Raw genomic sequence first — 12751 nt, forward strand, 5'->3', positions numbered from 1 at the left:
GCTCACAGTGACTGACATGCTGGTGGGCAGAGCCTCTGAAGGCTGGAGTAGGGGCAGGGGATGAGGGGGAGCCTTGCAGCTGCTGTTTGGCCACTGGGCTGGCATCCCTAAGTGGCAGCTGGCCAGGCTTGTGGTAGGTGGAAGAGAACTGGGTTTCCCTGGCCTCTGATCTCCTTCTGCCAATTAGGTCAGGTCAGCCTCTGGCTATGTTACATGCTTTAGGAAGTTCCCGGAGGCTTTCCCGCTGTTTACCTTGTGGAGACAGTTCAGTCAGGGTTTTTAATAGAACAACTCAACGTGAAATTAATTTCCTGGGTGAGCTGGTCCTGAAAGCGCATGAGTGTTACGACTCCAACTTAAAGAGATTTCTTCATTTCAGCTTTTGACCCCTACTTTCTTCCAGGAAGATTCTTTTAGAGTATTCCATCTGCCCAAGAGTGAGTGCATGCATGTGTGCCTGTATGTGTGTGCGCATGAGTCTTTCTCTCATACACCAACTACACCATGTTTCTTTTTTTTAATTTATTTGTCAGAGAGAGAGAGAGAGAGAGAGAGAGCACAAGCACAGGGAACAGAGTGAGGAGCAGGCTCCCCGCTGAGCAAGGAACCCGACACAGGGCTCGATCCTAGGACCCCAGGATCAAGACCTGAGCCGAAGGCAAATGCTTAACTGACTGAGCCACCCAGGTGCCCCTACACTATGTTGCAAGACATCAATTTACTACAAATAGGTGTGTGGGAAGTCCTTCTTCCTTTTCCCCACCTCTAGGCCTGTCCACTTTGAGCTTTCCTCCAGAATTCCTTCCAGACTCCTCAGTCAGGAACAGCCACTCCCTTCAGAAATCTGGGGAGCCTTTTTTTCATGGCCCTTCCCACATTCCCATTTTTTGCAAGCACTTTCAAGAAAAGGGGTACAGTGAAAGCATAGGCAGAGCTGAGCTTACACTCCAGCGTTGCCACTTATTTGCTGGTTGGACTTGGGCAAGTGAATTAACCTTTCTGGTCCTCATCTCTAAAATCAAGCCAAGAAAACCTGATCTGGAGGATGGCTGGGAGAAGAAACGAGCTAAGGTAAATAAGCAATGTGATACAAGCAATGTCTGGAGCAGAATGGTGGTTGCCATTGGGGACAGGGCTCCCTGGTGTTCTAAATCCCCCACACTCCTTTGTCTGTTGAAGGAGCTCCACACATACCCACTGATTGGGGGTGGGTGAAAAGATCCTGGGATCCAAATCCTAAGACACCGAAAAGGAAGACACACTCTTTCCCAGCCACCTTGTTAAATTAAAAAGATACATAACACATATACATTCTACGGTTTTCTTTGTTATGTTTCTTTAAGTGCTCTATAGTACTGTTTCCAGATGGGAAAACAACCAGATGGGATCCTTTGGGGGTGATGACTTAAAGCTGCTTTGTGAGGATGAGCTAGCTCAGAGAGGACCCAGTGCCTCGTCAGGAAGAGAGGAAGGCCTGGGCATTTGGCAAATGTTTCCTAAGTGGCAGGCCTGTCCGCCTGCCAGCTTACCGACGTAACATGATACACGGCATGGCAGAAACACTAGTGCCCATTGTACAGACCAGGACACTGATGTTCAGACAAGCTGGGCCATTGGACCAACGACACAAAATGGGACACAGCAAAACCTGGGATTCTTGGCTCTAAAACCTTCACACCAAATTTTGAACCAGAGGACCTGTGATAGACTTGTGATTGTCACTCTCCAGCCCATGACCTTCACCTTTCTGAGGCTCCAATTTCCTCCCTCGCCTCAAAGGAGGGAGTGCTGGTTCTCCCGTCTTGGTCTTGGTGGCCGGCCTGCTGTACCTGTCACAGCTAGTCTCTGCAGCCCTCTAGTGGTGCTTTGTGGGACACCGAGTGGCGCCTTGCCTTCCCGTTGCCATATTCACAAAGGGCAGATGTGGACTTCCAAGGCGTCTGGGAGCTCTGTGTCCCAAGGCCTTTGCTGATGACCAAGACAGATGATGGGGCTCAGAAAGGCCCTAGAGACAGAGATGAAGAGACTGGTTTCTAGAGCTTGCTATTTTTAAAACTTTTGGTCCTGTTTGTTCTATGCTAGATCTGGAACTCTCACTCAATCTTGAATGATAAAGAATGAAAATCCCACATACAGATTAAAAATTTCATTTTAAATCCATTTGTGGGATGTACATATACCCGCCCTTGTTTGTATCCCACCAGCTCTGTACCATCAGGCCCTCTTGGCGTCAGAGGGAGTGCTGGTTGCCAGCACACGTAGGTTCAAAGTTTGGCTCTGCTGTGTGTGCACCAACTATGTGACATCACTGGTCATTTCACCTCTCTGCACACAGAACTCCTCACCAAGAAAATCAGAGGTTCGGAGGTAGAACCTTTGCAAAGTCTGACATCTTATGCATATTCCTGGAGTGGCTGCTTCTTTAGAATGGCTGATTTTTACCATCCCATCCGATCTTTCCCTTTGCTATTCTTGCCAAGGGAAACATGCTCTTCTGAGAGCTGCGATAGCGGATGTTGGGTAAAGATATTATTTGAAGCTATAAGCAGAGTACGGGTAGCAAACATGGCCACATGTACCATCTGCATGGGGAAGATGCCCACTTCTTCATTGCACCTTTTCCCTGAGATCCAGACTTAACCCCACCTATCTATCCCATTTGGAAGTCTAACAGATGTTTCAAATGTAGCATGGTCCAACAGAACTATTGATTCCCCACTCTCAAATATATTCTCACATCTCAGCCTTCTTCACCTTAGTCAATGGTACCACCCTCTACCCGTGCACTCTGAAAGCCCTTTCTTTCACTGACACCCCATCATCTAGACTTTCAATAAACTCTTTGGCTCTACCTCTAAAATATATCTCAAAGCTGACACTTCTCCTATCTCCACTGGCTGCTAGAGCACATCATCCTCTCTCTACCTAGGTTACAGCCACAACCATTTAGAGTTCCACACTTTTCCTGGAAGTCTCAGACTTCCACACTTTTCCTGGAATCCATCCTCCACCACAATCATTCCTAAAAGCAGAGCAGAGCACCCCTTGCTTAAATCCATCTAGCAGTTTTGCCTTTGCACATAGAATCCAATCTAGAGGCCTTATTTTGCTGTTTCCCAAGCGTCTGCCCATCCAACCCTGCCACTCTCGCCAGCCTCCCCTTCCTCCACATGTCCATCACTCATCTCATGTTGCTTTGGCCACCCAGGCCTTCCTCTGTCCTTAAGATATCACAGTCTTTCTCTTCTCAGGGCCTGTGTGGGCCTCTCTGCCTCAGAGTCTCTTCCCCCAGATCTTGGTATGCCCCTCCCCCCATCATCAGCGTCACCTCTTCATCTCAAATGTGACCTCCTCTGAGCAGACATCCCTGGCCACTTCACTGAGGCAGCCCCTCAGTCACATCTCCGTATTTAGTGTTCTTTCTAGCCCTTACACATGCCTGGTATGATTTTATTTATTTGTTAAGTGTTAACAGGACTCATAGCATCTGGGTGGCTCAGTCGGTTAAGTGTCTGCCTTCAGCTCAGGTCATGATCCCTGGGATTGAGCCCCACATGGGGCTCCCTGCTCGGTGGGGAGCCTGCTTCTCCCTCTCCCTTTGTCCCTTCCCCTGCTTGTGCTCTCTCGCTCTCTCTCAAATAAATAAACAAAATCTTAAAAAAAAAAAAAAGAGTTTACAGGACTCTCCACACTCTACTGTAAGCCCCTTTAGGTCAGAAAATGTACTCATCTTGCTCACCAGTGATTCCCCAGAGCCTTTCCTTGTGCCTGTCACAAAATTGGTGTTCAAAAATATTTGGTGAGGAACTAACCGACAAGCTGGTGGACACCGCTTACTTCACTAACTCCCAACTCTACAGAGTTGGGTTCTTCATCCCAGCATGCGCTTTTGTCATCCAGAGGAAAAACATTTTCCAGTCATGGCACCTTTCCCCATGCCAGTCTTAACTGAACACACTTTTCCAGAAAGCCTGCTCTGGGCTGGCAGAGTTGGAAACAATGAGGGGACGTGTGTATGTGGGCATGGTGAGTGTGTATTCACGTGTGCCTGCACATGTGTTAGGGGGGAGGACAGGGATTTCATATTAGGGTTGAGCATGGTAGATGATTTTCAGTTGCCTTATCCACTGCTGGGATCCTAACTTAGTGTAAATAAAGCACCAGGTGGCAGCAGGGGAATGTTACTGCCCTTCCTTTCCAGTAACCTCGTGTTGTGCGAAGTGGACAGTTAGATACCACCCCTGTGCAGAGAGCTTGCAACCCATAGATGGATCTGTTGTCCTTACATAAAGGTCTATATCTTCATTATCACAAATGTATACACTAAGTGTCCTTCTCTGCAAGATACTAGGCAAAGACTGTAGAATCTTGGCAGAAGGAGAAGAGGAGGGGTTTTGCTTTGTGGAGATAACGGGGATGTGGATGGCTGCACAAGCCTGGAGCAAATAAAGGAATGGCCACATATCGTAATTATTTGCTGCCTTGCTGTTCAGTTTTTTTGTTTGTTTGTTTCCTCTTCTAGACTGAAAGTCCCTCAAGGAGAAGGATGAGACTTTTCACCTTTGAACATCAAAGGGGCTTAATAAATATTTGTTGATAGCATGAGGAAAAAAAGTTTAAAAAATAAAAATGAGGGGCACCTGGGTGGCTCAGTGGATTAAAGCCTCTGCCTTTGGCTCAGGTCATGATCCCAGGGTCCTGGGATCAAGCCCCGTATTGGGCTCTCTGCTCAGTGGGAAGCCTGCTTTCTCCTCTCTCTCTGCCTGCCTGTCTGCCTACTTGTGATCTCTGTAAAGTAAGTAAATAAAATCTTAAAAAAAATAAAAAAAATAAAAATGAGAAGGGAAAACAATGAACATTGTACAGAAAGAATTTAGGAGCATGCCTTGTGTGAAATGATGAGGTGCACGCTCTTGACCCCAGTTTATGGTCACCTTCTTCTTCCGCTTTTTTCTCCTCTTCAAGAAAAGGCAAGAATCCTGCCATGCCTGACTCTAGTGGAATATTGGCCATTTAGAGCTCTTTAGACCAGAAATTCCAGTTGAATGAGTGAGATTACTAGCCAGAGAAAATCCTCAAGACATATTTTCACTTAGATGTTCAGCACAGCCCACCATTCCTTTTTTTTTTTTTTTTCTTTTTTAAGATTTTATTTATTTACTTGAGAGAGAGAGAGCACAAGCAGGGGAAGGGGCAAAGGGAGAGAGAAGCAGGCTCCCCACTGAGCAGGGAGCTTAATATGGGGCTCCATCCCAGGACCCTAGGATCATGACTTGAGCTAAAGGCAGATGCTCAACTGAGCCACCAGGTGCCCCACCGCCCAGCATTCTTAGTGGTAAAGAGCATCAGTGTGTACCTGGAGACCAGATTCTGTGTTTTCAATCTTTAGCATCTTAGTATCTTTATTACTGCCCACACCATGAAAGACAAATGGCATGCATCTTACTTCTCAGCCCTTGACCTTCTGGAAGTGAGTTTCCCTTCATGTACTTTTCAAGTCAATGCAGTGCCTCCCAGTCCCACAGCAGAGGGGTCCTAGAGCATGTTTTCCTTACCTGGGTGAAGAGGTGGTGAGATGGGACAGAGGCAACTGACAGGCTTCAGAAAGAGGAGAGGCAGACAGGAAGAGAAACCCAAGCCAGAGACAGCTGATGTCCAGAGCAAGAGACAGAGGAGGACACTGGGAAGAAGGGACATGAGAGTGTCTGCAAGAGTAGCTTTCTCCGGGTCACCTGCCTAAACCTGCAAGTGCAAGTTAGATTTCAGATTAGATTTATATTCTGTTCAATTTTATTCCTAAATATAGTTTAAATTCCAAGCACAGAATCACTCCTATGTATCCTCTCCATCCCCAAATCCTGTCTCTTCCTCCAGTCCAGGGAGTCTGAATTTGAACTTCCTTTAGCGATAGGGAAAGACTTTCCTTCCACAATAATGGATTAATACTTAAATAAATAAATAATGGATTAAAACTTAAAACTGCCAACAGAAGTAGCACATTGGTGTGAATGAATGTCAAAACATACCTCATTGCTCCTTTCTATTGTTTGCGGGGAGGGGAAGGAACAATAAAGGAAAAAAAGCAGGAACTGGGGACCCTAGCCAAGCCGTTTCTCTTCATCCCTGTGTTGAGAAGAGAGTCTGTGGACCAACTCTCTCTGCAAAGAGCAATGCAGGCATTTTAGCAGTTCCTAATCTCTATTTTCCCTTCATCTGTTCTACTTTTATAATAATCTCTAAAAATGAATACAAGCATAATCTGAATTATGGATGATTCTCTCTCTCTCTTTTTCAAAGATTTTATTTTTTATTTGACAGGGAGAGAGAGAGCACAAGCACGGGGAGCAGCAGGCAGAGGGAGAGGGAGAAGTGGACACTCTGCTGAGCAGAGAGCCCAATGTGGGACTTGATCACAGGACCCTGTGATTATGACCTGAGCCCAAGGCAGATGCTTAGCCGACTGAGACAGAAAAGATGAATAAAGCCTTCAGATTTTGGTGCCTGGGTTTGTGTCTGTTTGTGATCATGTTCCTGCCAAGTGAAGGCCAAATAATACTTCCAAATCATCTATAAATGAAAGTTTCTGCTAGTTCAGGAAAGTAAAAGTACTGGGAAAATTTTCTTTACTACCATGTGACAGAGAAAAATAGAAAGGTCAAACTTGAAAGATTCTGCACATGTCAGTGAGTATAGCATTTGTATAGTATTCATATTTTAAGTGTTTTCCTTGTATGCTTTGCTCATACTAACTTACTACAGTTCAATGGCAGAAAATAAGTCGATATGCGATAACTAATTTGCTTAAAAGAATTTTTTTTAATTACAGTTTTTTATTTGGGAGGGCTGCACCCCTACATTGATTGAGCCATCCAAAAATAAACCTGTGGTTAAATGAGCTCCATTTAAAAAAAAGAAATTTATCAGCAATGATATGATGATTCATATCATTTTTTTTCTGCACAAAGTCAGAAAAACCAAGTTAATAATAAGATGTTATGTTTTTACCAAAAAGCCCTGCATTGGTGATTTTGCTTAAACAAAACCATACTACATGTCACATTAACTTAATGCAGTCAATTTGAATTTTACTGGGTTTGCTTATATTTAATTTGTAAATTGATTTTGGTTTTATAGTAATTTATATGAGAGCTGTATGCATAAGGAGTGGAGTTTACCCCTAATTTTATGAGTGTACATATTTATGTAATTTTATAATAAAGTAATCTAAGTTAATATTTTATATGTCACATAATAGTTAAGTTTGAGATGAATTCCCTGGACGAGACTTCCCAAAGATTGTTCTATGGAATGCTAGTCCCAGAAAAGAAGCAACCACAACAAAATGCATTTGTTAACCTATACATTTAGAAAATTCATTACAGCTCCCCTTTGGGAATTTATAGTACATGTCAGCATACTTTTACATGAGAAAACTGTTTAATTTTGTCTGCAGTTTTCCAAAGCTATTTGACTACCTAAAACTATTTTTCATGGAATAATCACTGAGATCTTATGGAATTCTCCAGAACACAGTAATGAAGAATTGTTCTAGACTAGGCAGAAGCAGATCACACACTTCTCACTGAGGAGGTAAGCAAGGTAACCAAGTCTGAAGCTTTGATGGGAATGTGGCTCCAGGAGGTGAGAAGAATTAAAAAACAGAAGTGTTTTCTTCTGCAAATGTTCATGATTCCTCTAAGGAAAGAAAGGTTGGGAGCATACTGAATGTCCAGATTGACTGTGTGGACTACTGTCCAGTCTACAGCCAGACTTGATGAGGACCACTTATAGAAGGGAGAGGCACGTGGACAGGGATGCTCTCTTCAGGGTGGCCTAAATGAGTAGATATTGGTGAAGGTTACTACAGAGCAGATTTCCGTATTTGTGCAGATGTCCAAAGATGAAATGACTGCATAGCACATGTACTGTCCCTGAGTGGCTCAGACAAAGGCTGAAAGGCAACGTGGAAAGGCAATGTGGATACAATTCAAGTATCAGTTAAGTGGTTGGGCTCAATGGTTTTTAACCTTGAGTTTCTATGAGTCAACACATTTGTGATCAAATTTAGATATGTACCCAAGATAACAATGTACTCTACAGGATCATAAGAACACTTAAGTGATACTGTATATTTAAAATGTTGACTCCTTAAATCATTCCAGCAACCCAAAGAGGGGGCACTGATTTTATCCCCACTACATGGATGAATAGCTGTGATGAGGAAATAGTCATGCTCATCACTGTCCCTTTAAATTAATGACCACAGACCTCAAGTGGGCATCGATGCTGCCCAGCTATCAAACTACATCTCTCTTCCATTTACTCTTATCCAGCATCTCCCCAGTCCCCACTCTCAGCCGATCCTAGTACCTCCTGTGTCACAGAGAAAATTGGAATAATCAAAGGAACTTCCACAGTACTCCTACCAACTCCCATGTATTCTGCCTCCCTACTATTCCCCCGGTTGAAAGACCTACACTCCTAACTAGACCAACTCTCCCATCTGTGTACCACATCCCACACTACACCATCTACTCAAGGCCATCACTCTATTACCCCCTCTTCCTCCCACATTATCAATTGTCCTGGGTGACCAGTCATTTTCATCATATGCGTTCTGTCATTTATCTTTGAAAAACCTCATTTCTTTCACCCTTGCCTTTCTTAACCCCATGCCCCTTTCATCTGCACCACATTTCTTTGCTTCTCTTTATAGCAAATGCCTCAGTCAGCTAATTGTTAATGCACCCAGTTCCTCTCTTCCCATTCTCTCATAAACTGATTCCAGTCAGGCTTCCACCTCCACTCTGCCACTCAAACTGCTCTTGTCAAGATCACCAGTGGCTGCCAGATGGCTAGATCCAATGGACACATCTTATTCCTCTCCCCTGACCTATCTACAGCATTTGACATCATTGGTTATTTCTTTCTCACCTTCTGTGCTTGGCCTCCTGGTAACACACTTTTAGCTTTCTTCCTCCTTCACTGGCTGCTCCTTCTCTATTATGTTGGCTGGTTCCTCCACTTCCTCCAGACCTCTTCATCTGGAAGTGCTCCAAGGTCCAGGTTTTGAACGACTTCTTTTCTAATTTCCCTGGTCATCTCACCTAGTTTTATGGTTTTAGAATGTCACCTAAATGCTGTGGACTCCAAATTTGTCTCGGGCCCACACCTTTCTCTTGAGCTCCAGGCTACTTGGCATCTCCAGCTGGATGTCTAATAGACGTCTCAAATGTAAAAACACTAAGGTTCAGATCTTTTGCAGTGAATACGGTGTTGCCCTGTCCACATCCCCTTTCAGGACTGAGGCTCCTATCTCACTGGCTCACAGGAAGGCCCTGCCTAAGAATTGCTCTCAGCTGAAAGGAGCTGTCTTGCCTAAGGTCACATAATCCTTGGAGGCACCTCTCTACCAATGCCTGTTTGATGTGGGAGCTACAAAGGCCTCAATTTGAGACAACTCTTAAGGGTCTTCTAGCTTTGCATGGGATCAACAGAGGCCTCTGTCAAAACTGGATCACTTCTCTGTCTGCCTGACACTGCTTCTCTCACTCTCATTACAGGTGGGCTCCTGCAATATGAATCCCTGTCTCAGATCTGTTTTCTGGGGAATATGGCTAGGACAGTAAATACTGAGAATATTCCTAGGAACAGACTCTAAAAAAGGATTTTGGAACTAGATCACCAGGTTATTGGCTGGGTGTGAAAGCCTCATCATTGGTGGAAGGTGGTGTCCTTCGTATAGTGGTTTTTATTTGTTTTATTTATTTTTTTATTATGTTATGTTAGTCACCATACAGTACATCATTAGTTTTTGATGTAGTGTTCCATGACTCATTTTTTGCATTTAACATCCAGTGCTCCAAGCAATATGTGCCCTCCTTAAACCTATCACTGGGCTAACCCATCCCCTCACCCCCAACTTTCTAAAACCCTCAGATTGTTTCCTGGAGTCCATAGTCTCTCATGGTTCATCTCCCCCTTTGATTTTCCCTTCTTCATTTTCCCCTTCCTTCTCCTAATGTCCTCCATGCTATTCCTTATGTTCCTCAAATAAGTGAAATAATATGATAATTGTCTTTCTCTGCTTGACTTATTTCACTTAGCATAATCCCCTCCAGTTCCATCCATGTTGATGTAAATGGTACATATTCATCCTTTCTGATGGCTGAGTATATTCCATTGTATAGATGGACCACATCTTCTTTATCCATTCATCTGTTGAAGGGCATCTTGGCTCCTTCCACAGTTTAGCTATCATGGACATTGCTGCTATGAATGTTGGGGTGCATGTAGCCCTTTTTTTCACTAATCTGTATCTTTGGGGTAAATATCCAGTAATGCAATTGCTGGGTCATAGGGTAGCTCTATTTTTAAGTTTTTGAGGAACCTCCACACTGTTTTCCAAAGTGGCTGTACCAACTTACATTCCCACCACCAGTTTAAGAGGGTTCCCCTTTCTCCATAACCTCTCCAACATTTATTGTTTCTTGCCTTGTCAGTTTTTGCCATCCTAACTGGTGTAAGATAGTATCTCAATGTGGTTTTGATTTGGATTTCCCTGATGGCTAGTGATGATGATCATGTTTTCATGTGTCTGTTAGCCATTTGTATGTCTTCTTTGGAGAAGTGTCTGTTCATGTCTTCTGCCCATTTTTTTAAATTAATAGCTATTTTTTTAAATTAAAGATTTTATTTATTTATTTATTTGACACAGAGAGAGAGAGAGAGAGAGAGAGAGAGATCACAAGCAGGAAGAGAGGCAGGCAGAGAGAGAGGGGGAAGCAAGCTCCCCGCCGAGCAGAGAGCCCGATGTGGGGCTCGATCCCAGGACCCTGAGATCATAACCTGAACCGAAGGCAGAGGCTTAACCCACTGAGCCACCCAGGTGCCCCTGCCCATTTTTTGACTTGATTATTTGGTTTTTGGATGTTGAGTTTAAGAAGTTCTTTATAGATCTTTGTTATCAGCCTTTTGTCTGTAGTGTCATTTACAAATATCTTCTCCCATTCCATGAGCTGCCTTTTTGTTTTATTGACCGTTTCCTTTGCTGTTCAGAAGCTTTTTATCTTGATGAAGCCCCCAAAATTCATTTTTGCTTTTGTTTCTCTTGCCTTTGGAGACGTGTCTTGAAAGAAGTTGCTGTGGCCAATGTTGAGGAGGTTACTATCTATATTCTCCTCTAGAATTTTGATGGATTCTTGTCTCACATTGAGGTCTTTCATCCATTTTGAGTTTATATTTGTGTATGGTGTGAGAGAATGGTCGAGTTTCATTCTTCTGTTTTCTAATTTTAGCTACCATCACCAATTGTTCTATCAGCGATTGAGAGGGATATTGATATCTCTACTATAATTGTAGATTTACTTACTTCTCCATTCAGTTTTATCAGTTTTTGATGTTCTGTTATTAAATGCATACAGAGTTAGGCTTGTTATATTTAATCCTGGTTATATACCTTATACCAAAGTATACTTTGTTTCTCTTTGTCTAGTTTAGTAATATGAGTCAGTAAGTTTTATTTTCAGTCTCAGTCGTATTTGCATATGTTTCTTTTTTGTTCAGGGTCCATTTAGATATACCTTCACTAAGAAGCTCCCGTAGACAGAATTTGTTATTACCTCTGGCATTCGTAATGAGCATGGAATCCACTGAGCACAGATTGCATGTGTTTGTTTTAATTTTAGTTATCATGGATTGCATGTATTAATTTTAATTATGTATTGGCTGCTCTTGGGTAAGACATATATCTCTTCCCCAAGTAAGTGTGTGGTGGGTGGTGGGGTGGGAAAGCTGACATGCTATAACATGACTGTACAGGGCTACTCCTTAGGGCCTATGGATGTGTCACTCTTCTATGAAAAGTGGAGAACATACATACCATCGATGACTAAATATAAGATTAACCTGAAATATAAGATGATTTTCCTTATAAGCTTTATCCATGTTGTTTTTTTGCTCAGTTGCTCCTAAGGTGCTCAGTCCTTCCAAGGAAGCTAAGGCCACATTGGAGTGAGGCCCTCTCCTGATCTGGTGACTAGCCCCACACTTGGCAGTGCTCGCTCAGCATTTGCCCACACTATGGCCTCCCTCTTGCAACTTGCCTGCATCCATTTAACCCTCATCCTACACGATGATGAGGTGATGGTCACAGAGGATAAGATCAATACCCTCTAGTCACAGAGGATAAGATCAATACCCTCGTTAAAGCCTCAGATGTAAATGTTGAACCTTGCTGGCCTGGCTTGTTTGCAAAAGCCGTGGCCAATGTCAACATCAGGAGCCCCATCTGTAATGTAGGGGCTTGGGGACCCACCCCAGCAGTTGTTGCTGCATCAGCAGGGGGTCCTGCTCCCTCCACCAGGTCTGCCCCCACTGAAGAGAAGAAAGTGGAAGCAAAAAAGAAGACTCAGAGGAGACTGATGTCAACATGCGCTTTGGTCTTTTTGACTAAACCTCTTCTGTAACCTGTTCAATAAGAAGTTGAAGTCTTCAAAAAAAAAATTGTCTATGTTGTTGCATGTAGCTGTAGCTTATTCACATCCTGTTTAATATTGCATTGTATGAATATACCATATTATCCATTTTTCAGTAGATATTCATACGGAGCTCTATTGCTTTTCAAACTGTATTGAAAATGCTTGTTTATTCTGTTATACAACAGAGAAAATTGTAAAGTCATATTTTTAGGACAAATTACTAAATGTATAAGTTTCTCTCCATTTCCCATCTCTCTCACCATTTCCATCAG

The 12751-nt window shown here is 43.3% G+C and overlaps 1 pseudogene; it reads left to right on the forward strand.

Annotated features, from left to right (window-relative positions):
* The first annotated feature begins 12081 nt into the window (after window positions 1–12081).
* Window positions 12082–12454, forward strand: LOC116861549 (annotated as a pseudogene).
* The last annotated feature ends 297 nt before the right edge of the window (window positions 12455–12751 follow it).

This window comes from Lontra canadensis, unplaced genomic scaffold (assembly GCF_010015895.1).
Source record: "Lontra canadensis isolate GAN:19392208 unplaced genomic scaffold, GSC_riverotter_1.0 scaffold200, whole genome shotgun sequence".
Classification (NCBI taxonomy): Eukaryota; Metazoa; Chordata; class Mammalia; order Carnivora; family Mustelidae; genus Lontra; species Lontra canadensis.